Source organism: Canis lupus, chromosome 26, assembly GCF_011100685.1.
Source record: "Canis lupus familiaris isolate Mischka breed German Shepherd chromosome 26, alternate assembly UU_Cfam_GSD_1.0, whole genome shotgun sequence".
NCBI classification, from domain to species: domain Eukaryota; kingdom Metazoa; phylum Chordata; class Mammalia; order Carnivora; family Canidae; genus Canis; species Canis lupus.
Genome location: NC_049247.1, coordinates 9,069,577 through 9,095,501, shown reverse-complemented (window position 1 = coordinate 9,095,501; position 25,925 = coordinate 9,069,577). Strand labels below are relative to the sequence as shown.

Genomic DNA, 25,925 nt, shown 5'->3' with positions numbered 1-25,925 from the left:
AACTGAATGGACTGGAGCTTGGGCATAGCTCTGTGCCCATGAGGATAAAGTAGAAGCTGTTCCCAGGAGTCCTGGAGGCCAAACACCACACCTGCTCATGGAGGTCATTGAAATTTCTGTATTTCTGGTTGCTTTTTTCCCCCAGAAATATGGTCTGCCATCCCCAGCTATCCAGGAGCCCAACTGAGTCCCCACTGGAGGTACATGCATCATTCATTTATTCATTCATTCATTAGCTATTTATTGACGTTTTCCACCGGGACTGAGAGCCTAGACTCCAGAAGCCAACCTGAACTTGACTTTCAGCCTCACCATTTCTTAGCTGTGCAATCTTGGGCAAGCCACTCAATGCCTGTGAACCTCAGTTTCTGCATCTATCAACAAGTGTAATTATTACCAACTTCCTAAAGGAACTGGACAACTTGAAGAAAGAAGGTGCATCTGCAAGTCCTTGGCACAGGATCTCAGTCAGTTGGTGGTAAACAAAGGGCAGGTGTCATTATGGTTACTACTGAACAAGATTGTCCCTTTTCCTGCAGTTGGGGAGCTTAGAGTTACCTTCACCAGCTCCCCTGAGCATTCTCAAAGAGGCATTTGAACATCTGCTTCTGGGAAGGTTCAGGGCCTTTCCCTTGCTCACTTTTGCCATGGAGATCAAGGTCAGCCTTCCAATTCCTGCAGGAATTCCTCGGCTGACCCCACAGCCCAAACTGCCACCTCCTCCTCCTCCATCCTCCACTGTGAACTTTCTAAAATTAGCCGGCACTTGCCAATTCCAGGCAGAGTTCACTCCTGGGAACTGAGAGGCCTTGGCACTGTCACTTGTGCCTTTTTCCCCATCCCATCATGTAACAAATCGTCAGTCTTGGTCACCCCATGGCGGTCTCAGGTTTATAGTTGTTCCACCATCGAGGACGCTGGGACTAATGGCTCTGAGATGAGAGATCAACTGGAGAGCGCCAAGATGATGGATGCTCCTGCCCAACACAAGGCTGCTGGCCGCTGGGCCACATGTAAAAGGGAATGCCTAATTTGTTCACACCCACAATTATCTGGAGCCCGCCTTCGGGTATGATTGAGTGAGGAAGGGGTCCCAAGTACGGTCTCTGTTAGGAGGAATTAATTATTTCAAGTGGTGCCAACCTTTGAGCTCGGTTGCTTGGATAACCTTCCCCTTCTCATTGAAGGGGATGCATCCCCTGCTTAGATCCTGCCCCATGTGAACAGAAACAGGAGAACTAAAAACATCGGCATTCTGGAGGGCTTTGGAGATTGCTTTTTATACCCCACCCTGCCCTGAAACACTTTTTGCATCAAGCCTTCACACTGTACACTTTTAAACAGATGTAACCCCCCACGAATCTAACTCCCCCCCCCGAGATTATGCACGCCCCATCAGAGATAATCCAATGAGCCAGTGGGCCACTGCACCCCCGCTGAATTACAAGGATTTCTCCTGCCAACCAAATATTTCATCCAGCTGTAGATATCATGAGGAAATGGCAAACAAAGAGAGAGATTTAATAACTGGAAATAAGACTAAGGATACAGATAGTTTAATTTTTTTTTGTATTGCATCTAATTGCAATCAACAGTAGACATCTGACACAGTGACAGCCTCAGCAAAATTGCTGCTGAGAGAACAGAATCTTTGTCTAAAAATAATCAGACATTCTGTGCACCACTGTTTGTTATAACGGTAATCGATGCTGGAGGCTTTGAATTCCATCAATTTATAGATCTGCGCCAGCCTGCCTGGCGATGGGGCGCGGTGCACTGGGGCCCTCGCCGGCGCGGGCAGTGCTGGGGCCCGGTGTGTGATTAAGATAAGCCCCGATTCCTTTCATACATTCCTTATCAGGGTCTAATTCTCCAGCAGGTAGAGATGTTCACAACAGTTAAAGATTAGTGCAGCTTCTCAGACGCCAAATTTGAGGGTATTGATCAATAAATCAAATCAGGCCAATCAATGGCCCAATCAGGAGAGTCTAGCCAGTGCATTATTACCGGCGCCTCCAAGCCAAGGCTTTTCATGGGTTTCATCAAAACAGCCTCACCTTGGCTTCCCGCCAGCTGCTGGCTTGCCTAATAGACTCCACAGCCGAGAGGGGCTCCTGCCCAGCGGAAGAGCAATAAATTTCTCATCAAACAGCCGATGGAGAAACAAGATGAACATCTGTTTTGCTGCAATGAAACTCCTGTGTTCTTCAGAATGCGCAAACCGCCTCTGACAGACCACCCCAAAGGCGGCTTCCCTGGCACACGGCGGCCCCATGGAATATTCCGCCGGTTATTTCAATCAGGTAATTTAAGGAGACTTTTGCAGTCTTCTCTCTGCAGCTATCGGAGCTCTGCAAAGGCTGTTCCGGCACAGTCGATAATAAATGCCATCCTGGGACCCTGCAGTATGAAGGCAATTTTATGATGCCCATTATGTGGCAATGTAACTTCATTAAAAGCTGTTTATTCCCCCTAAGCATTTTAAGCACTTTGCCTCACCCATAAAGGAGGAGCCGGGAGGTTACTTTTACAGAAAGGGTTCTAGGCCGTATTTCTTTCCTCAATAACATGGAGGAGCCTCGCCCACTGGCCTTCTCACTTCAAGGAGTTGAAGCAGCCCCAGGATCTAGGAAGGCTGGTTGAAGACTCAGTTTTCCCCAGGACTGAGGTATGCAGGGGCTGAGAGGTCCAGGAAAGGAGAGGTGTGAGAGGCCTCAATCCCATCAGACCTTTGTTCTGGGTCCTGCAAGACAGGGATAGAGAAAGTTCTGGAATATGCCAGCCAAAGGCAGCATTTTCCAAACTGGGGGTCCCTTGGACCATTCCTTTCGCTCTTCCATGTTGACACTAATCCAAAGAAATTATTACTTGGCCTGTTGTGACAGCCCAAATTCTCTTTTGCAGAAATAGCTGGCAGCTGAAAGATCATTTTATAGCCCAAGATCTGAATGTCACATGTCAAGGCTTCTTTGGCAGAGGTCTGCAGACTCCAGGGATGAGAGAATCAATTCTCAAGGGACCACAAGATTTGTTTCTCTCCCTTTAAAAAGATCTGTTCCTGTCAAGAGCTGGAGAAGCGATGTAGTGGAAGATTGCATTTTGGCCTCCGTGAAAGCAGAAGAGGGGAAAGGAGGGGGAGTGTATGCTTCTGCAATGGTGAGCAGCCTGCGAGTACCTGAAAGATCGAGGACATGGCGGTTCAATTCTGTGTCTCAGCTTCCCCATCTGCCAAGTGGAGCCAATGATACCCACCTCTGGGGTCTGCTGTGGTGCAGAAAAGGCCCTGGCTCAGGGAGTGATCATGCGGCTCCCTCAGGATCTCCTTCATTTGGATGAGCTCAATGTCCCAGGGGAAGGAGAACATTGACTCAGAGGGTCATGGCCAGTGGGTGGCAGGCTGTGAGGCTGGAATTTTGTGTGAAGGCAGTGGGGCACATGAGAGGGTCTAGAAGGTGGAGCATACATGGTGGAGGGGAATAGCTGGGGAGGCATGTCTAATGTGGTGGGATTTAGAACCAGGATAAAAACCATGGGCCCCCTGAAGATCAACCACATGATATGTGCAGCTATAAGAAACAGAGTAGTAACAATACTAGTAACAGTGGTAACAGTCAAAGGCAATGCTATCAGCCCAAACTCTGTGCCAGCCACTGTTCTCCAGTTGTATAATTATTATCCCCATTTTGCAGATTAGCAAACTGAGGGATCAAAGAGATAAACTCAGTTTTCCCAGGTCACAAGGCTAGTAAGCATAATTAATCAACACTTACTGAGTGCCAGAAACCGCTGCCTGACCTGTACACCTTATATGCCTTCTCTTGATTTACCTTTGTAACACCCCTCCTGGGGAGGGGGTGGTTATTGCTATTACCACCATTTTACAGGTGAGGAAACTGAGGCTCAGAAAGAGAAAGTGACTTAAGCAGGTCAGTAGGGGTGGAGTTAGGACAGGAACACATTCTACAGCCCTTGAAGTCTTTGGGGGCTGTTTCCTGGCCTCCTGGGGGCCTTGACAGGAAGTTCAGGAGTTCACAGGCCTGCGTGAGACTCTCCGGTTCCACTATTACGAGGTATCTGGAGAAGCATCCTCAAGGGCTTTGCCTGGCCTCCCTCTTAGTCTTCCCTGGCTTTGTGCTGAACACCGACCTCCTTGTGTCTTTGCCTGACTCAGAGCCTGGGCTCTTCCTTGAGCCTGGTAAATGCCTACCATTTTCCAGTGAGCTCCAAGATGCCACTTCTTCAGGAATGTTCCCCTGGGGCTCCACAGCTCCTGCATTTTCTAATCAGAACCCTCAGCACAGGCATAAATAATTCAACGTTGTTACAAGCGACCATATCATAAATATCTGTCTCTTCCACTGAACCTGATGTTGTTCACCTCTGTATACTCAGCCACACAGTAGGTGCTTAAGAAATATTTGTTAAATGATCAATGTGGGGACCCCTGCCCTTTCAGTGTCTCCCAAGGCAATGGGTTCACATGTGGCAGAAGCATAGGGTGCCCATGAAAAGAATCCAGGAACATGTTGAGTTTCCAGTGGCCCTCCCCCTTCTCAGATGTGTACTCTTCAAATTCAGACCCAGTACTAAGCCATGTTCCCTGTGGGGAGAGGGGTAGCTAAATCTGTAGTTTTGTAGAAAAGAGAGAAAGAAGAAAGGAAAGAAAGAAAGAAAGAAGAAAGAAAGAAAGAAAGAAAGAAAGAAAGAAAGAAAGAAAGAAAGAAAGAAAAGAAAGAGAAAGAGAAAGAAAGAAAAAGAAAGAAAGAAAGAAAGAAAGAAAGAAAGAAAAGAAAAGAAAAGAAAAGAAAAGAAAAGAAAAAGGAAGAAGAAAGAAAAAGAAAAAGGTTAAGGAGAGGGGACAGGATCCTGTGTCCACAACAGAGCCAGGAAAGTTGTGAAACAAAGATGACCCAGTCAGAGGACCAGACTTGTCAAACCAAGAGCAAATTATAATCCAGCCATACCATGGGGCTGTCTGCCAAAAATACAGATCTGTGAAGGGGTATCTCATACAGAGAGGCCACAGTATATTAGATTTATCATATATTCCAGCCAAGATGTGCTGCTGAGATTTCGGGGCAAGATTTATTACCCTGGCTAGTTTTTAAAATGAAAGTGAAAAGAGGATATTCTGGCAAAACTGCAGGCTGTTAATGGGGTGAGAATCACATAAAATGGATCATTTTCGAATCTCCTCGTATGCACAGATAGACCTTTTCAAAAAACCCTGGAGTTTTTGGAAAAAAAGATGCTCAATCTGGGCAGCCCCGGTGGCTCAGCGGTTTAGTGCCACCTTCAACTCAGGGCCTGATCCTGGAGACCCGGGATCGAGCCCACATCAGGCTCCCTGCATGGAGCCTGCTTCTACCTCTGCCTGTGTCTCTGCCTCTCTCTCTTTTTGTGTGTGTCTTTCCTGAATAAATAGATAAAATCTTTAGGAAAAAAAAAAAAAAGATGCTCAATCCAGTGTTTTCACATTGGCTTCCTGGTTGACCCTAAGTGAATTATTCATTCCTTCGATGTGTGTTTCTTATTTGCAAACAGTAATAATAACACAAAATAGAAGCTCTAATTTATTGGCTGGTTACTATATGCTGGACACTTCACACAGGGGTCACTTCTTTGAATTGGCAACAACACTTTAAGACAGTGCTGTTTTTATCCCCATTACACAGATGAGAAACTGAGGTTCAGAGGGGTGTAGTCAGTTAGTGACAAAGCAAGAGCCCTAACCCAGATCTGGAGCCAGCTGTACTCAGAAACTATCACTGACCTCCTGCTCTGAAAAGTTAGCTTTGCCTGTTCAGATGAAAGCTTTTAGGATAAACTCAGACATCATCGTTCCTGTTCTCAAAATGGAGATTCCAACAAGGAAGGCCCAGCCACCTTCCAGTCCTGGTGGTATCTGCCTTTTGCAGAGACAGCTGCAGAAAAAAAAATTGGGGGGGGGGGGGTGATTTTATTTTGGTTTCTCCTGATGTTTGCTTTTGGGTTTTCAGGATCTTGTCAGATTCAGCTTGTGCCAGGTAAAAGTGGGCTCTGCTCCCAGCAGGCACCAAAAACATTTCAGAGGCATAAGCCACAGGAATATGGACATGCCAGAGGAGAAAGAAACATAAGGATGTGAAAGCCTCCCAGGTGAGGTGTCATGTCTGGCTAAAGGGCTCCAGGATGGGGAGAACCAGAAACTCTAGAACAATGGTTCTCAACTCGGGTGGGGGGGGGATTTGCCCTCTTAGGCACATCTGGCAAGATCTAGAGATACTTTTAAATTGTCACAATTCGGCAGTACTGCTGGCATCTAGTGGGTAAAGGCCAGAGATATTGCTAACCATTGGACAATGCACAGAACAGCTCCCATAACAAAGAATTATCTGGTCCAAAATGTCAGTAGTGTGTGGGGCTGAAAAACCCAGATCTACAAGGAGCTGGGAAGACACCTGCCCTGGAGTAAAGAAGACTCAGAGAAGGAGGTTATCTTTGCATATTTGAAAAAAAGGAGAGGAGCTCGATCTGTGTGGGCAGAGGAAGTGACAATAAACAGGTTTCAGGTCACCAATAGGAAGACAGCCCTGATAAATGATTGAGTTTCCGGTCCTCAAAGGTTTCCCAGCATAAAGTGGTCAACTCTTGGGCTGTATGGAAGGGAAATCAAACCTGGAAGAGAAAGCTGGATGAAATGACCTTTCTTTTTCCATTCAAACCTGACACTGGATAAAGTTCCCAGGAGAACAGCAATGAAGTTTGAGGTTCCTTTCAAGAACCTTTCATCGATGATCTCATTTAACCCTGACGGAGGCCCGAAGAGGTAAATCACCCGTCTGAGCTTTGTGAGCTCAGTAAGAGGGGGAGTTAGGGTTCAAAACCTGTGCCTGTCTGGTTTCAAAACTCATTAGGAAGATTCCTCAAATGCAACAACTGTCTTTGCACTCTGAAAGCGCAGTGACTACCCCAGGGCCAAGCACCCACCCAACCTGCCACTGCCTTGATTTAGCATCAGTCAGAAACTCTGGACCCAACATTTGAGACCTAAGTTCAACAGTTCAGCCCTCTCCCATGTTAAGGACACAAAAACAAGTTCCCTAAATGGCCCAACCCCCTGCTTATTTTTTTTAAACAAAAATACTGCAACCAGCAGTGAAAAGACATTGTCCCAAGTGCACACTTTAATTGATGTCCCTGACCATTCAGGAACATGGATGAAAGAAGACTCGCTTTATTAATAGGGCGTCATGCTAATTAGCACAATTTATGGTCAGGGAGGCTGCCCCTGCCTTCTGCAAATGTTACAAGTGTGGACAAAAAACTTTTGTCGCGAACTCAACACGGTTTTGCCGTGTGACCAAGACTACTAAGCCAGTCACAAAGAGGGGAAAAGCACGGGGCTCAAAGAGGCCAATCTGAGGCACTGGATTTCACTCGATACATTTATGACATTACTTGATCATTTCCCACTGATAAGAATGACCCAAATTTAAATGTCGGCTGCTTCTGCACGAAAATACACATTTCTTGCCACTTTGAGGAAGTCTCCCTAATGACTGGGAAGCTCTGCAGAAAAGTGGGAAAAGCTGTGCATGAGTGTGGGGGTGGGGGAGCCGGGGAGGAAAACCTTAAATGTTTAATATTCAATAAATGTGTCAATTTTACATACAGAGGCAAATGGGTCTTTATTGAGGAATTGGTAAATTTCCTCCGAGAAAAGTAAGTGCATTTTAGCCTTCAAGGAGTCCCAGCTGAATAGAAATGGAATGTGATTTGTGATAAAACTCAGCTGCTCTATAAAAGACGTTAAATAAATGTTGCTGTTTCACCAGGGATATACAAAATTGATTGCATTATAGACTGATTCTAAGATGCTGCATCCCTGTACGGCCCCCTCATCAGTTTCCGTGTGTATGTGGGAAGCTGCTCTCAGAGACAATTTAGACTATGTTGCAACTCCTATTCCACATGCTGCTGCAGAATTTTCTAGAAATGCAACATTTCCCCTGCATGCTTTGTTTTACGTTGAACCTTATGAAACTGCTGATATTTGACCATTTTTTATTTAAAAAAAAAAAAAAAAACCCTGACAATTTCTTCTATATCTTCTTAAGGTTTCTGGTGGACTGACCTGTCATCTTGGGTAAAACCCTGGATACTACTGAGGGAAATTTGATCACTGTGGGTGGAAGTGTCACAGCAACTTTTATCTGCTTGCCAGAGGGCATTCTGGACCTGGGTGAAAATCTTGCCTCTCTTTCAGTCCAGCTGGATGAGCCAGGGAGCATCGCCTGCCCTTTGTAAACCTCAATTTGCCCCATTTACAAAATGGGTTGAATTCCACCTTTTGCTCAGGGTACATGGAAAATCAAATGAGGTAACAGATAGGGCATTAGCTAGTAGACTGTCAAATGTTCATAACCTGCTGATTACTTTTTTAAAAGACTGATTCATTTGAGAGGGAGAGAGAATGAGATCAAACTTGAGCGTGGGGGATGGGGGTAGAGAATCTCAAGCAGACTCCCCACTGAGCATGGAGTCTGACGTGTAGCTCGATCTCACAACCCTGAGATCATGACCCGAGCCAAAATAAAGAATCGGATCTTTACCAACTGAGCCATCCAGGTGTCCCCACAACCTGCTAATTGTTATAAAGTTTTTGTTGTATAACCAACCAGTGGGCTGCAGGTGGGCTATATGAGGCAGATATGACACACATAACCCCTGTCCTCAAGGAACTCATAAGGTTAGTGTCAAAATATGACTTCTTTAGGTAAGAAATTAGGTTTCAAGGATTGACGGGTGATCCAAACTGATCAAGAAGGCTTTCCAGAAAGGGAGTGGCTAGACTCAAACACTCTCAGACATGTCCATGCTTTCTATGCTCACTGATACCAGAGGGTCTAGCCACCTTCAATTCCTGGCTGGATGCCTGCATAGCCAGCCTCCTCATGAGGTCCCTGGATTAATGCCAGCCACTCTTCCACCATTCCATTCCTGCCTTAACAGCCAAAGAGAGTATTTCAAGATACAAACTGGATGGTGACACTTCCCTGCTTAAAACCTCTCCTGGTTTCCCATCCAATTTCAAATAAATCCAAACTTTCGAGGTCAGCCTTCAAGGCCTGTGGGGCCAGGACCCTGTACTCTCCTGCAATGCATCTCCCTCACAGTCCTCTTCACTTTACTTCTACCATTCTGCCCCTTATTCTGAGACTAGGAACTGCAAAACAGCCGCAAGGCCTTTGTATCCACAATTCCCACTACCTGGATGCCCTCTCTTTCCAGTCGTTTGCCCAGTTTGGTGGTTCCCAAAGTATAATCCTTAGACCAGCAGTAGCAGTGTTACCTGTGAACTTCTTAGAAATGTAAATTCTTAGACGAGCTCCAGATTTGATGAATCAGAAACTCTGGGGTTAATGCCCAGCAATCTTTTAAACCAGTCCTCCAGGTGACTGTGATGCCCACTCAAGTCTGAGCATCACTGGCCTAGCTCAGTCCATCCTCTGTGTGTCAAGCTTCAGCTTAGACATTACTTTCATAAGAACTGCACCCCAAGATAAGGTCAAGTTCTTACTGTCATGGGCCCCTACTCCTTGATCATTTCTATGAAGCACTACTATATTGTAACTGTGATATGAGTCAACTGTTTGATGTCCATGTCTCTTCATAGCTAGACTAGGAGCTCCATGAGGACAGGTACCCATGTGCCCCAGTACCTAATTGTGCCTGGCAGAGAGGAGTAGCCCAGTAACTAGGTGTTGGATGAGCATATAAATGAATGCATGAAGGAACAAATGAAGGAGTCCTGGAAGAATGACAGATGTTCATAAAGAACAGAAGCCTAGGAATCCTATTGTCCATCCACCAATCCAGAGAACACCCCCCATCCCCATCTGATCTTCTAAATATCACCCCAGTCAAATCACGAGCCAATTATGGTAGTGCTTGGAAGTGACCGTCAAATTAGAAAGAAGGAAAAAAAAAAAAAGAACACAACGGAGAGGAGATTTCCCATCCAGCGGATGAATAGTACGGTGGCTAAACTGGAACATTTCCCACCTCCCCCAAGAACAGCAAACCTCTCTCTCCTTCCCTGACAGAGACTGGCTGTACAGAAAGCTTCCAAATGAAACCTGGAGACTGACAAAATTGTAAGCAAGAAGTGTGCCTATCAGCTTGGAAGATCCCAGTCCCACAGTCGTCTGGATCTACAGGCTGAGAGCTGGAGTCCGTACTAAGCCCCAAGTTTACTGGAAGCTTCTTGATGCTCCATGGCAGTTTGTTCTGCTCTCTTGGAGCTAAAGGTAGAAGAGAAATCACTTCCTTTCCTATAACTCAGAGCAATTACATTCTCTTACCATGGACATCTGGCTTGCTGCTGTTCTCCTTACTTATGTTTTCCAAATGCTATCAGTTCTGGGAAGATCAATTATTACTGAAAAGTCGAGAAACGCTCACCGGTTATTTGCATTGATTTGGCTGACAAGACACAGGTTCCTTATGAACTACGGATGTCTATGAAGAGGACAGGGAGGCGAAAAACTCGAGAATCTGGGACAGCTCAGGCTTCAGAGCCTCTACCAGCTCAAGGGACCAGAGGAAGAAGAAGGGTTTGCCCAGGATGGGGACACTGAGCCACCCTCCCTGAGCCCCCCAAACAAAGCCATTTCCATCAAGACAAATGGGTAGCCGGTGTCGGCCAGCGCTGCAAGCAGCCACGACGATATAATTGGCCTGTTACCGCATCATCTTTAATCAATAGGATCCGGAGTTTCCACGGCTTGTACAGCCCAAATCTCCCTGGCAGCCAAGAACCAGCGGGTTGTTAAAAGGCCCGATAGTTCTGCCTCGCTAATGGGTGGCTTGTTCCCTCAACCCTGCTGATTTTTTAAATAAACCTAAATTCCAATAATTGTTTAATGTTTATTTTTATTTAGTTCTGGTTCAGATGCTCTGCGTCTCTCTGACAGAAATTGATATCTGGCTCATGGTGAGCTTTATTAAAACACACACACAGATACAAACACACACACACGCATATGCCACATACCCACTGGGAAGTGGTTTACTTATTTGGTTATTTATCTAGCTGAGGTGTAGACCCACAAATCTAGAAAAGAAGATGGACAAAAGGACAAATTTGCCAAGCTCTGCTTTCTCTTGGGCTCCTTCCCTGCTCATCTTTCACCAGGGAGCCCTGTTCTGCACTTGAGCCATCCACAAAGGTGATGTCTGGCCTCTAGCTGTGGCCTGTGTTGCTGAGAACATCTCTGACTTCTTCAGTGTCCCTGTGGCCACATGCTCGGAGGGCTCACCAGAGAGGGCACCATGTACCATTCCTGTACATGTTCAATATAAACAGGATGTGAAACCCCCCACCCCCCAGCCACCTGTGTACAAGGGACATGGACGGAAGCTTCCCTGCACACTCAGGAAACCAAGAGGCCAAAGATCTCTAACCGCTTGCACTGGGCAGAGAGAGCCCTCCCACCCTTATACAAGCCCCTCTCATCTTTCCATCTGGCATGTCTCAGAAAAGCCAAGGCGAGTCTGAGCTTAAAGGCAAGGTTTTTCAGTGTTTTCTCAGTCCTTTTTTTGCTGCTTGTATTGCAGGCTTATGCCATGCCTTTCATCGTAAGAGGTTCACACATTCGTTCACTGAATCACTGTAAACCGATGGCCTGAAAATCAGGCTTATCAAACTGCAGACTTTCCTTCCCCACACCGTGTATTCTGTCCATCAAACTGGGGGCTGTCCTGACTTTGCCATCTTCTTCACTCCCAGGTCGAACCAGCCATTGAGACCTGTGATGTCCACTATGGATTGGGGGAATAGCCAGCACTTGGCCCCTCCTTCTGATGCCAACACCACCTGCTGGTTCACACCCATGAGGCTTCACCAGGGCTGCTGTGAAACCTCTTGCTGGCCTTCCTGCCATCTTTCCCCCTCCTCCACTGTGATCCCCAGACCTGCACTGGAGTCACTAATCCCAGACACAGGCCTGATCTCATCACTTCTGATTCTTCCCAGGACCTCCTCCTGCTTCCTGGGATATGCCCAAAGTACTCCCATGGCATTTGCACTCCTTTCCATTCTTGTCCCTTCCACCTGAGCCTTTCTAACACATCTGGCCACAGGTCAAGGACCCAGCCACTAAAGAGGGACAATCTGCTGCAATTTACATCTTTCTAACAAACAAAATGTAATAGGAAATAGTGTTAAAGTACCTCTTTTCATTGGAAAAAGAGAAGATTAGAATTACCAGGAAGTTTCTGCAGTGAGTACAGAGGAGTGTTGAAAAGTACCCAGGTCCAGGGATCAGAAGAGCTGGGTCTACAACAGCTGCAACCGCTTAAGAGCTGTGTGTCCTGGGCAAGTCACCCCACCTGTGATCCTGATGGTGGCTGTCATGTGACTAATAATCTCATCTTGGGAGGCTTGGGCCCTAAGCTCAGATTCAATCGGTCACCACTGTGGGGGGGCTGTTATTGTTCGCATCCTAGTTCTTGGAGGGGTCACCTCAATTTCTCCCCCCCCCAACTAATATATCCCTTCCACTGAGGTACTCAAGTACCCCTGTCTGTACCTCGAGTTCACTTCCATATACAGCAAGCCACCACAGACCATCTCTAGCAGGCCCTGTTTTCCTTGGAGGGCCCATGGGCCATTCTGCGCCCCTTCCCTGCCCTCTGGACCATGCTGTCCTGCCACGGCCAGAGCAGCAAAACCAGGCTTCTGTGCAGGCCCACATTCTAATAATTGTCCCAATTCATACGGCATGTACTCAGGATCTATTATCAGCTAATGAGTAAATAATATTCTGTTCTAAATCCAAAAGTGCTATTACATACCAGAGGGGGACTAATGGGTGTTTTAAGACCCCTTTAATCACATATTAACGTGCCGCGAAGCAGGCTGCGGAGCCCATATGCTAACCGCCCTGCGACTGAAGAGGCTTCTTCCCTTTAAGCAAAGAACAAAGTGGAGGAAGAGAGCAAGCCCTCCTCCTTGGGTCTGTCTGGCAGCCAGGCCAGCCCCAGGGCTGGAGGAATCTCCCCCAAAGCTGCTTTGCTGACTGAGTTAGAAGGATACTGTCAAACCTTCTCCCCTTTTCGGGGTTACAGGGAGAGGGAACAGGGCTAGTATCCTCTGGCTGCCATAACAAAGTACTATCAGTTGGGAGCTTAAAACAACAGAAATGTATTTGCTCACAGTTCTGGAGGCTAGAAGTCTGAAATCAAGATGTTGGCAGGGCTGTGCTCCCTCTGAGGGCTCTAGGAGAGGAAGCCGCCTTGCTCCTTCCAGTCTCTGGTGGCTGCTTGTCTTTGGCTTTGCTTGGCTTGTGGCTGTATCCCTCCCATCTCCGCCCCCGTTGTCACAGGGTCTTCTCCCTGTGTGTCCTCTCCTCACACATGGGTCATTGGATTCAGGGCCCATTCTAATGAGGCATGATCCCATATTAATTATAGCTGCAAAGACTCTTTCCAAATAACGTCATATTCTCAGGTTCTGGATCAATGAGAACTTTTGAGGGACACTATTTCACAGAGTATAGGGGTGAGGGTCAGAGTTTTGGGGGCGGGGGGAAGAGGCTCAGATATGGAGCCTTAATTTTGAGTGACTGTAACACAGAGTTCCTGCCATTTTGCCCTCCCCTGTCCCTGACTACCACTGAACATTCCAGAAAAGTTCAAGCACCCAATCCAAATTCCTCCCACCGATCCATCATGTCATATTAGCAACTTAGTTTCTTATTAGCCATTTCCCATCGAATCACATTAATATTTGTTTTCCCTAATACAATGCAGGAGTCTTCTCAGATTAGCAACTTTCTCATCACATTAGTGGAAACAACTACTAATACAATACAATCTGAATATGACACAGTCTGATGGAGAATTGCTAACACAATCCGACTCCCCTCTGCCTTGGTAAAGGAATGTTGTCCTGTTGTTGAGTAATGTGGGGGACACGCTGAGACAATCAGTCCCTGGTGAGCAGAGCCACACAGGGTGCCCTGGACAGACGGGATGAGATTTGGATGTAGGAGGTCTCTCTTGGAAGGAACCGATTTAGGGGTTTCTCCTGTTCCCAAACACTCCCTTCTCCCATGAGGAACATTCTGGTTCTTCTCCTCAATATCCAAGCAACCTTGGAATCTGCAGCCAAAGAGAGACAGGTAGAGAGAGGGATCCATTATACATTCCACAACCTAGTTCTCTGAAGCACTAACTTTATTGGTGTGACAAGGCAAGGCTGGCATTGCCAAGGTTAATTCATCAAGGATGTGTGGACATAGCAAAGCTAGGATGATGTGAGGAGCCAGCAAACCAGGCTGTTGTGCTGACAAGGCTGCTGGAGGCGGGAGTGATGACACTGAGCTGGTGACAGGCTCTCATAAAGTGGTTTAAGGAAAACCCTGCTTGAGCCTGCTCAAGCTCTGGACTAGTTTGGGTTCATATCTATCACTGCCATGTCCTAGCTGTGTAATTTAGTATCTCAGTGCCTCAGTTTCCTCCTGTAAAATGGGGCAGGATGACAGGGCCTACCTGTGAAGTTGTTATGAGTCAATGAGATATGAATAGAAAATACTTAGAAGCTTGCATAGCACCCGGCATTGATAAATCAGGCACGGTGATGATTGTGAATCTCAAAGTAAGTCAAGTTCAACCACATGTTCTGAGTGAGCTCTGGAGTAGGCACTGCAGAAAAACAAAAAGTTGAGTCTCTTGTGGAGACATGATGAAGAACCAGGGGGAGGGGTCATACCATAAGAAGTCCTCAAGCCAAACCAGGGAATCTGAACTTCAGCTTCGGGGAAATTGGGACCTGTGGAAGTAAAAGGCCTCAAGTTTTAGTAGAGTTGAGGGAATGCAGGCCTGTGGGGACAGAAGACGGTGGTTCTCTTGCTGCCAAACCACCTGTCATCTTACTGGCTCCTTAAGTCCTGGCAGAGAGAGAGGCTGAGGGATGGCAAGAGATGGAGAGAGATAGAGGCAGAGAGAACAGCAAAGAAGCTGAGTGTGGGCTTCTCTGTGGTAGCGCTTGCTTTCCTGCTCTCTCTGCCAGCCTGTCTGGGAGACTGGCAGGGCCCCCAGCCCACTTTCAACTACCCCAGGCAAGGTTGCCGAATAATTCTCACTGCCTCCAAACGGCGCTCCACGTGGCAGCCAAGAGCATGCTGCCAAGAGGCAAGTGGCCAAGATTCCCTTCCAACAGAGACATCCCCTTGCCAATCAGAACTCAGCCTGCACACATCTAGTAAAATCAGACTGTTTGCTGTCAGCCAAGCAGATGACACGATCAGGACTTCTTGACCCTGCCCACTGCCTGCCCCCATCCCTAAAAACCTACTAGCAAGGAGAAAGGTCCATACCCCAAAGACCCAAGCACCTGCCCCCTTCACATTTAATCTCCAGGATCCAGTCTGCTGCAATCACAGCCTCTGGAGTCAAAATGTACAAGTTCAAAGCCCGGCCCCTCCCAATTGAGCAGCTATGCAACCTGGGGCAAATCACCTTACCTCTCTGAGCCCCATTTGTTTTTTTTGTTTTTTTTTTGTTTTTAATTTATTTATGATAGTCACACAACAGAGAGAGAGGGAGAGAGGCAGAGACACAGGCAGAGGGAGAAGCAGGCTCCATGCACTGGGAGCCCGACGCAGGACTCGATCCCGGGTCTCCAGGACCGCACCCCGGGCCAAAGGCAGGCGCCAAACCGCTGTGCCACCCAGGGATCCCCTCTGAGCCCCATTTGTGTCCACACAATGGGGTTCTTAACAGTTCCTGCCTCACAGAGTTGTTAGGTGGATTACATGAAATCATATATGAAAAGTGCTTTCCCAACAGCTGGCATTTACTCCATGCTCAATCAATGTTCACTTGGGGGTAGCTCTAAGATACTTCATCTATCTGGAACTCAGCTAACAATCTCAGCTATCTAGAATGGGGCTACCAACCACAGGATTTGTAGAAAAGGCCTCCAAGCAGTTAAAACAAATGGCAGAGCCAACACATGGCAGGTCTCATCATGAAAACTACTTCATATAATACTAGTAATATCATGGTCCTATAATTAATATAATAGTAATACAGTACTCAGTAACCACTACTACAAAGCTTTGGGCATGGCAATTTAAATACATCTTATCATTTAATCAGTGGTGTGCTGGTAAATGCTTAACAATCAGTTCTCTGAAAGAAATGGTGGAGTTCCAATGTATACCATTTCTGTGGTATAAACTCTCCCCACCATGGTCACCTTCTAGCTTCCACTGTGATGTCACAGTACACCTGGGGATGGGAAGGAAGCTAACAGCCCTTTCTTGTCAGCCAGCTCTGATCACCACTGCAATTAACTGACTCCACGTCCCTGTAAGATCAGTGCTATCTTAGCTCCACTTTCTAGACCAGGATAGCAAGGCTCAGGGACAGAGATTCCATCACCTGAGATTGCACAGTGAGCAAGCTGCAGCAGCACTAGGATCTGAATCCAGGTCTGTGTGGATTTCAAAGTTCCTGCTCTCTACACTTGGCCTAGTCCCCAGCCCTCGTTAGCACAACAATACTGATTCTTTGGTAAAGACAGGTGGTAGTGTGTATTCTCCCTCCCAAACCCGTGCCCACTTATGTTCAAACTAGAGGCCACTTTCCTGGACAGGTCTCTCTGGTCTGGTTCTGCAGACCCTCCTGCTGTCCCACCTGCCACACCACAACCCTTCTCCCCAGCCATAACTTCCCCACCCCAGAGACTCAGACATCTTTATAAGAGTTTTGAAAAGTCATCTATACCTCATCAGGATTTCAGTTGATAAAAGAGGATCAGGAAAAAGAAATCATATCATATACGGTATCGTGAGCTAGATACCACTGATGTGCTTTTAATGCTTCCATAGAGTTAGCAAGCCTATAATAAGAGACTGGAAAAGGGAGAGACAAGGAATCACAAAATATCACTTTAGTTTCATTTTACTTTTAGTAAGTGAAGATGGGCACCTTTCTAGTGGGGGCAGTTTTCTCAAACCATTGTGTGGAAATGTCAGATTCTACTTACTGGACCAGTGGTGCGTCTGGGCCAAAGGGTGGAAGCTAGCCTGTTTCCTAATGAAACAGTTGATAGGCCCACATCCCCCACGTCCTCACCTCCACAAATAGTCCCTCAAGACATAGGGGCCATGTCTGCAGCATCTGCATATCCTCTTCACTTCTCAAATTTTAATGTGCACAAGAATCACCCAAGATCTTGTGGAAATGCAGATTCTGACTCCAGAGGTCCAGTGTGGGGCCAAGTCTCTGCATTTCTAAACAGGCATTCAGGTGATGGCAATGCCACTAGTCCATGGTGGACCACACCGTAAGTAGCTAAAGTCTAAATCCCAAACACTCAATCCCTAAGTTGCTTATGGGCCCCATAACATTTCTGTGTCTCAAGGTTTTATAAATCCCTGAAGCAATTATAGCTTGACTCCTAATCACAAACACCTCAGAGTTAGCCCCAATCCATGTGGGTCTCTCACAGTCACTTTCTGTGACTGCCTCATCTTGTACTCACTCCTACTCAACAAATACCAAGTGCCCACTCAAGACCAGGCCTAAGCTGGTGCTAGGAATATGGAAAGACCCAATCCCTGCCAGATGGTCTCCTTTATTTGTCAGGAAAACGCCTTAGTCTGTGAGCTCTGTTTCCAGGTAGTAATAACAGCAGACACTTAGGTAGTACTTAGCATGTGTGAGGGACTGTTCCAAGCACTTTATAAACATTAATTCTTTTAGTGCAATAGGTCCAGTGATTAACTTCATTTTACAGGAGAGGACTGAGGTCCATTGAAATGAAGTCACCTACCTGCTAAAAATTATGCAACCTTGAGAATGAAACTATTTAAACCCCCACAGGGAAAGGAAGTTATATATTTGGGACAAAAATATATTCTTGAGTAGTATCATGAATTTGACCGTGGCAGGCAAGTGGGTAGGCAGTTAGTTATACCTGACTGGGACAGTGAAACATGAAGGGAGAGGCTTATATAATTCAGGATTCTTGGTTGTAAGCAGCAGAATCCCAACTCGAAGTAGCTTAAGCATAAAAGGGAAACTGTTGTTCACATATCTGAACAATGCAGGAGTAGCTTCAGGCATGGCTAGATCCGACAGCTCAAACAAGATTGGCAGGGTTTGACTTCTCTCTCTTGGCTCTGTTTCCCTCTGAGCTGTCCTCCTTTTCTCTCACCATGGTTGGCTTCCCTAGTAATTTGGGGAACATAGCTGCTGGCAGCCCCAGGGTCACATTCTTCCAGAGGAAGAAGGACTTTCCTCCCCGTCATGTTCATATATGAGCCACAGGGAAGTTTTATTGGAACACATTCACATCCATGCAATGTACATATTGTCCATGGTTGCTTTCCTGTTACAATGACAGAGAGGAGTAGTTGGAACAGAAACCATGTGGCCCATAATAAAGCGTAAATGTTTACTATCTGCCCATTTCCAGAAAAACCTATTTTAGACTGCAATAACAACAACAACACTTAGCTAACATAAACTGAGTACGCAGTATATACCAGATACAGTTCTAGGCATTTGTTCGTTTCTTAAAACAATGCATTGAGGTGGGAAAACTAAAACCTGAAGAGGTTAGGAGTAGTCAAGCTCAAGGTCAGGCAGCCAGTAAGCAGGAAAGCTGGGTTTTGAATTCAACAGCATGACCCCAAATCCCACACTCTTAACAGCTCTGCTAATCGAACAAGGGTCTTCTGGAAGCTTCAGTAAGTAGGTTTTTCTAAATCAGGGTGTGATTTTCCAACGACTAGTTCAAGAAACACATACACACACACACACACACACACACACACACACAGAGGGATGTGTATTTTCTCAAGTATAAATGCTAAAACAAATGGTGAATCCCACACAGCGCTCCCACTGCTTGTGAGCTATTTAGCGCTGCCCCATCAGTGCTCTTATGGAAAGAACTGTCCCAAGGAACCACTGGGGTTTCCCACTGGGCAGAATGGCCTGAATCCCCAGGAGCTGGCTGAGACTTCGTGTCCCAGAAGTAGGGGCTTTAATAACACTTGAGTCCAACATGAGCTGCAGCCTTTGCTCACTGAGGGCTCCAGGTGGGAACTCCAGAGATAAACCCACCTATTTTGAGATGGGGTCTCACCAGGTCCCACCACAGAATTCTGAGGAGCCCATGGACCTCTGATATTTCTCAGTAATTTATAAAGCCTTGCCCAGGAAGCTTCTGGCACAGCCCCAAGGAATGAGTCTCCTCTCCTGCCCTCAGCGGGTCATCGGGAGGCTTTGGACTGTGGGGATAAAGACCTTTACTGACAGTGGAGGGAAGCATGGCTTCTTGCAGTCTTGGGTTCAAATTCTGGTGTTGAACTTAACAGCTTTGGGACACTGAGCTACAGCTACAGAAGTGTTTCCTCTTTCTGAGCCTCACTTTAACTTTCTGTAAAATGGGTGCAATGGTAACATCCCCTGCCCTCAGATGCCAGCCCACTGAAGGGTATCTGTGACTTTAAGAGATAACTTACACTAAGCATTTGGCATAGCATTTGAACAGGTTTTGCAGTCAGACTGGCTTACTTTCAAACCTTGTCTATACTACACTGTTGTGTAACCACTACTTTGCTGGGCCTCAGTTTCCTGATCTGTATAATGGAATCAATGCAGAACTTGCCTTTTGGGGTTGCTGTAAGGATTAACTCAGCTTATGGGTGGTTAGGACTGATATAGTAAAATGCTTAGCACTTACTTATTTATATCAGATGGGTAATGTGCCGAGGTTATAACAAGATCTGAGGGAGGCACATATTACACAAATGCAAGAACACCCAATCATCACACTTATGAACTACAAAAGGATCAGTTTTAGCTTTCAAAGTCTACCTTCAACCAAGGTATGCAAGAAATGATTGTCTTAACAATGCAATGTACCTTTACTTTCTGAGCTAAGGGTAATGTGAACTAGCCTCTGGGAAGCCTGTCCCAGTCCCTGGGGAGGTGATCCAGTGCCCTAGGGCCCTGATGATGGGGGAGCCAGCCCTGCAAAAACCCCGGCTCCTCCACACAGCTCTCTGCTACTGAGGTTTGGGGCCAGGTCCCTAGAGCAGACATCCTTCTAATGGTTTTCTTGGATCAGTGCCCCCAGGGCTGTGCTAAGATAACTGATAGGGGGGCCTTCAGTGCTCTGCTAAGGGCCTCAGAGCCAGGGAAAGGTGGTCTGCCCGGTCCCTAGATGGGGCCAAGTCGTCTAGGGGCCCGGACCAGGTCTCTTATGTCCAGCCCACTGGACTCTGAGTGCCAATGGCACATCCTCTGTAGACATGATAATTCCTCTGGGAGGCCATCTCAGATCTCCTATGGCCAAGAGGGAACCCTGTACTCCTGCTTGCTCCCTACTCTTTCTCCCAGCATCTTCCCCATCTCAAGAAAAGGTGGTACACATCCATCCAGATGCTCAGGCCAGGAGCCTGGGAGGCATTTCCAATTCACTCCATTCTGTCACATTACATCATCCATCAGTGAGCCCCATCAGCTCCATGATTAGTGAAGCCCAAACTGCTCACCACCCCTAACCAGCCTCCTCCTGGCTACCTGCTTACCTCCATAATGCTGTTTCAGAGTGATCCCCCAAAATGCTGTCAGATGGCATTACTTCTCTTTGTACCCCGTTGTCAGTTCTGTGGGTACTAAGTCAAAAACCCAGAGCCCCTTGTAGCTAAGGAGGCCTATATAGCCAGCTGTAGCCTTGTTCTCCCCCTGCACCTCCAACCCTCAATGGCTCTGGTTACACAAGCTCTGAGATCTGCAGCAACCCTCCCTGAAACAAGCCACACACTTGTGCACATGCAGACACACACACAAACCCAGACACGCAGATATTCACAGAGGTAAAGAAGCACACACCCAGACACAGAGATAAAAACACATGCACGCAGACATATCCCACACTACCCAGACACTGAATCACACCTCACACCAAGACACACACACCTCTTTCCTTATATTTCATGATCCATTTAATAACTCCCTTCTCCTGATGCTCTACCATTGGACATTGTAGATTTGCTTTGTAGGATCACAATTTGATTCTTTTATCCTATTAGTTTATGTGCTTCTCACTGGACTCCCCAGACCGCCTCTGAGACTGTTTACACCAGAGAGACCATTTTTCTTTTGTTTACGCGCTCAGCATACAGTAGGCACTTTGTAAGTATTGAAGGAAGGAGTAATCCCCTAATCTCTTTTCTATTTTATTTTTTTAAGATTTTATTTGTTTATTCATGAGACACAGAGAGAGAGACAGAGACACAGGCAGAGGGAGAAGCGTACTCCATGCAGGAAGCCTGATGTGGGACTTGATCCTGGGGCTCCAGGATCACTCCCTGAGCTAAAGGCAGATACTCAACTGCTGAGCCACCCAGGCGGTCTCTCTCTTCTATTTTAATAAGGGGGCTGCACTTGTGGGTGTTGTCAATGTTTTTTCTGGTAGGAGTAAAAGGTCCAGACCTGTATGGCTCTCCCAGGCCTAAGGGGAAGGAGCTGGGGTGAAGGCCTCATGTGGGTCCCATTTCCTGTGCCCTCTATCTTCATGGCCAGCCTGTGTGCCAATGAAGGAAACTAAGTTTGTCCAGGGTCAGCTCTGAGAATCGAGGGCATAAGGACAGAGACTGCAGTTTGACAATTTTTCCTAGACTCTTCACAGGAATGAATGTGGAAGAGATTGGCCTATAATCACAAAGTTTGTCCTCATACCGTTTCTTTTAAATAGAAACTTATAGGGGATTCCTGGGTGGCTCAGCAGTTTAGCGCCCGTCTTTGGCCCAGGGCATGATCCTGGAGTCCTGGAGTCCTGGGATCAAGTCACGCATCGGGCTCCCGGCATGAAGCCTGCTTCTCCCTCTGCCTGTGTCTCTGCCTCTCTCTCTCTCTGTCTCTCATAGATAGATAGATAGATTGATAGATAGAAAGTTACATATAACACATATAGCCCTGTTCAATATCATTATCTCACAATATTTCCCTTACCCTGAAGGATTTACAAATTTCTTGTAATGAGATTATGGGTCTCCCAGACCTCAGTCTTGCCACATCATCGTGTGAGTGCTCCAGGCCTTTAAAGTGGCTCTTCCCTCCCAAAGTCTAGTTCTCTGCCCAATGCCAAGCTGACTTTTCACCTTGCCCAATCACATGACAACTATCTCCAAGTGTATGATCTTCTTAGAGAAGACAGAGGTTTATAAAAGAAGAAGGATCAGGAGGAAGGAGTAGGGGAGGAAGAAGAGGAGGAGAAGAAGAACACTGCTGAGTCCTTCCTATTTGTAGGGTGGAGAGAACAGAGGATTGTCTCTGATCCTCTGTTTTCACCTGAGAGAATGAAACACTGTTTTCCTATGAACCTGTTCCACTGATGTCTGTCTGTCTAGCCTCTTTTCTTTGAACCTCCTTGATTGTGTCTCTTTGGAATCATGTTGGTCCTTGGCACACCTCTACAGGGATTTGGTCTTTTGAAGGTCCCATCTGCCTGACTGATTTCTGGACAATCTCAGGTTGAGACAGTGTGGTACCTTACCCCCCTGCCCCAGTCTCCCACAGTGTCTGCATGGACAGCCAGTGAATATTTCCCTTCAAATGCACCTCCTGGAATATTTGTTAGTTGTTAGCTGTTACTAAAGCCACAAATTACTACCCCTGAGTAGCCCTTTCATCCTCTCCAGCTCCCTTCACCAGCTAAAAATGACTTAAAGGGTAGAGATGGCAAATATATAGCATTTAAGTGGCCACTGCCACCTTGCATGCCAGTGGCAGACATTACTAATGGATTGCCCACTCCTACCCTGCAATCCAACTACTGATGAATTCAGTCATCTGGATCTCTACAGTAGAGCTTGAATCGAATCAACTGCTGCCCAACCTCCATCACCCACCATTCCTTGCTCAGCTCAGACACCTAAACAAACCTTGAATGACCTTCTAGCTTCCCCCTCTGCCTCCTTTCTCCAAGTGTCTTAAAAAAAAAAAAAAAAGGGCAGCCCCGGTGGCGCAGCGGTTTAGCGCCGCCTGCAGCCCAGGGCGTGATCCTGGAGACCCTGGATCGAGTCCCACGTCAGGCTCCCTGCATGGAGCCTGCTTCTCCCTCTGCCTGTGTCTCTGCCTCTCTCTCTCTCTCTCTCTGCATCTCTATGAATAAATAAATAAAAAATCTTTAAAAAAAAAAAAGCTTTGACTTTTTAAACATAACCAGATCCTGGTGCCTCCCTACTGAAAATCCTCCCATGGTTTCCCATTGCAATTAGAATAGGATGACAACTCTCTCCTATGCTCAAGTCCTGAATGACCTGGCCTTATTGGTATCTACTGTCAGCTTCTTCCAGCTGGAATGTGAATTCCTTTTGGGGAGGGATTTTAGCTGTCCAGCTTGAGGCAGTGACCCTAGTGCCTAGAGCAGTGCCTAGCACATCAAATGTTTATAGACTGAATGGGACTCTTTTGCTGATCCAGAATGTGGTCTAAGAATCCTTCTCCATGTGACATTCCAGGAAGCTACTGCTGAATCGTCAAAGTTCGCATGCAAGATGCAACCTATATTCAAAGCTTATCTGGGCAAGTCTACCCAACTGCAATTATTTGAGAATTTGGCAATGTATAAATAAATCACGTCCAGCCCTCCTGACCAGCTTAGTTGTTTTCATTATACGTACAGGGAAATTTAATCCTTTATTCTTTGTAGTGGAAAATGGTATGGTGAGGCTAAGTTTTGGGCCCAACAGGGCTGCTGATGGGATCCCTCAGCTTGGGTGTCTGATGATAGGCACCTTGCCAAGTCTGGGAGGAACTTCATCTGTGTTAAGACCAATGCATCAGTGAGGCTGCACTGCAGAGAAAGATGCTCAGGTAAGTCAGGCCATGTGCTGCTACCTCCTTAGGATATTATCCTTCACAATTGGTTGAGTCACCATGATGGCTGCAAACAGGTTCTCAAAAATCTAACCTTTTGGAAGACGGAGCCCCTGGGTGACTCAGCCCCTGGGTGCCTTCAGCTCAGGTCATGATCCTGGAGTCCCAGGATTGAGACCTATGTCAGGCTCCCTGCTTAGCGAGAAATCTGCTTCTCCCCCGTACCCCTCACCTCCTTGTACTCTTTCTCTCTCTCTCTCAAATAAATAAATAAAACTTCTGGAAGGCACAGGAGTCCCAGAACTAGAGGAACCATTAGGAAGCAGAGGAAAAACATTCCTAAACAGGGAGCCATTATTGGGGTGAGTTCTGGTTTCCCTGCCCAGGGACATTGTGGAGCAAAAGGTGAACATTTCTGGTATTTCTGCCAGGTTTCTTGGGGAACCGGGATGCTGGCAGGAGGAAAAGTGGATGGAGGGAAAGAAGAGTAATTAGTGCTATTAATTACATCTCAACCACAGCCTGCGTTTCTGCCCCGGGATTAAAGAAACATTCATTTGGAACGACTATTAAGGTCTTAAATTCAATGCTTCACAAATCAAGGCAGTGGAATGAAAATTCTTTCTCTGTAGGGACCAGGAGGCAGAGAGCAGAGAATTTTCTATCCAGGTTGCTGCAGCCCAGCTGGAAAAGCCCAGGCTTGTGAGCCAGGGTGGAAGACGGTTTGCTTGTTATTGTTGTTGGTGGGGCTTTTTTTCCCCCCTAAAGCTGCTTCAGGCGGGGACGTGTTCCAAATGTATAATCTAATATGCTATAAAAGTCTCTAATGTGATTATACTTTTATATCATATTAGAGAAAATGAATACTAATTCAATACCAAACGCTAATTCGGTAGAACCCCAAATTGCTGAGAAGCTGCAAAACATTTACTGGGCTGAACTTTCCATGGCTGATGCCTGAGAGTCGTGCTGGTTTTAGGAGTTGCTACATCCACTTTGTGAGTTGGGCAGTCAGAGATGCTGGGGTCTGCTGGAGTCTGCTATCTCCCCTATGGTGGACAGATGCTGGAGTGGTTCCCCCAGGGAACATACATTCTGCCCCCTTAAGGGGGCACTTCTTGATGCTCAGAAGAATTTTTCAAAACATAAAGAATGCAATCCATTTGGATTTTTAAATTAAGCATGTTGTTCGACAGGACAGCATTGGCAGATGGGAGACAGGCTGCCTCTAAATCCGAGTCAAGGTTGGGAACAGCTTCTCAGAAGGAAGACTGCCAAGAATTGTGTCCAATGAACTTACATTAATGGCCAACATTTACTGGGCATTACCTATGGGGCAGGCACTGTTAAACGCTTTCCTTCCATTCATTCATTCAACCCTCAAGAGGGCCCTATGTAATTGCAACCTTTTTTACGCCCATTTGACAGAGGAAGAAAATGGGGGTTCAGAGAGATGAAGTGACTGGTCTAAGGTCTAAGAGTGGGGATGCCAGCCAGGCTCTCTGGCTTCAGAGCTACATTCTTCATTACTCACCCTATTGCTTCTAGGTAAGGAGTCAAGCCACCTGAACAGACAATTACACTTTACCTGCATTATCTCAATGCTACTCTTACAGCAACTCTTGGATTGACTGATTATTAATCCCATTGTACAGATGAGCAAACTGAGGTTCATAAAAGTGACCTAACTTGCTCAATGTCACAAACTATGAAGGAAGCATCGGAGCCAGGACTCAAACTCAAGGCTGGCCAGCTCCAAAGCCAGGGACCACTTTACTACACACCTTCCAAGTTCCCACAACCAAGGCTATAATCCTCAAAAGATTCCCCCTACCTTTCTCTACCCAAAGGGCTGTTCAACAGCCCCTCTCACACCAGTCTCTCTATATCCCGAATGCTGGGGGATCTGGGATATCGGATCCCACTTCTGACCTGGGAGGCCATGGAAGGACAGTTGGGGTCAGTATCTAGAACAACTCTCCTTCCTTAAAATCTCTTTTGTGAGATGCCAGGCTCCTCGTTCCTCTCAC

At 46.6% G+C, this 25,925-nt stretch overlaps 1 protein-coding gene, 1 long non-coding RNA gene and 1 other non-coding gene across 16 annotated transcripts in view; 1 reads left to right on the top strand and 2 right to left on the bottom strand.

Annotated features, from left to right (window-relative positions):
- The window catches only part of CUX2 (cut like homeobox 2), a 285,094-nt gene that overhangs the window by 133,073 nt on the left and 126,096 nt on the right, over positions 1-25,925 (bottom strand). For 2 of the 14 annotated variants that reach the window (XM_038575078.1, XM_038575077.1), the window contains exons 2-3: positions 2,500-2,743; positions 2,058-2,400 (exon numbers count right to left, since the gene is read on the bottom strand). The exons of the other annotated variants lie outside the window; for them this stretch is intronic. The gene's annotated coding sequence lies outside the window, so the exon portion shown is untranslated. The remainder of the gene's footprint in view (positions 1-2,057; positions 2,401-2,499; positions 2,744-25,925) is intronic. 14 annotated transcript variants of the gene reach the window in all.
- Positions 16,288-23,671, top strand: LOC102155132. Its single transcript, XR_005379161.1, has 3 exons — positions 16,288-16,484; positions 21,105-21,207; positions 23,538-23,671. It is a non-coding gene; the product is annotated as an uncharacterized LOC102155132 (long non-coding RNA).
- Positions 19,758-19,861, bottom strand: LOC119866293. The gene has a single exon (XR_005379613.1). It is a non-coding gene; the product is annotated as a small nucleolar RNA U13 (small nucleolar RNA).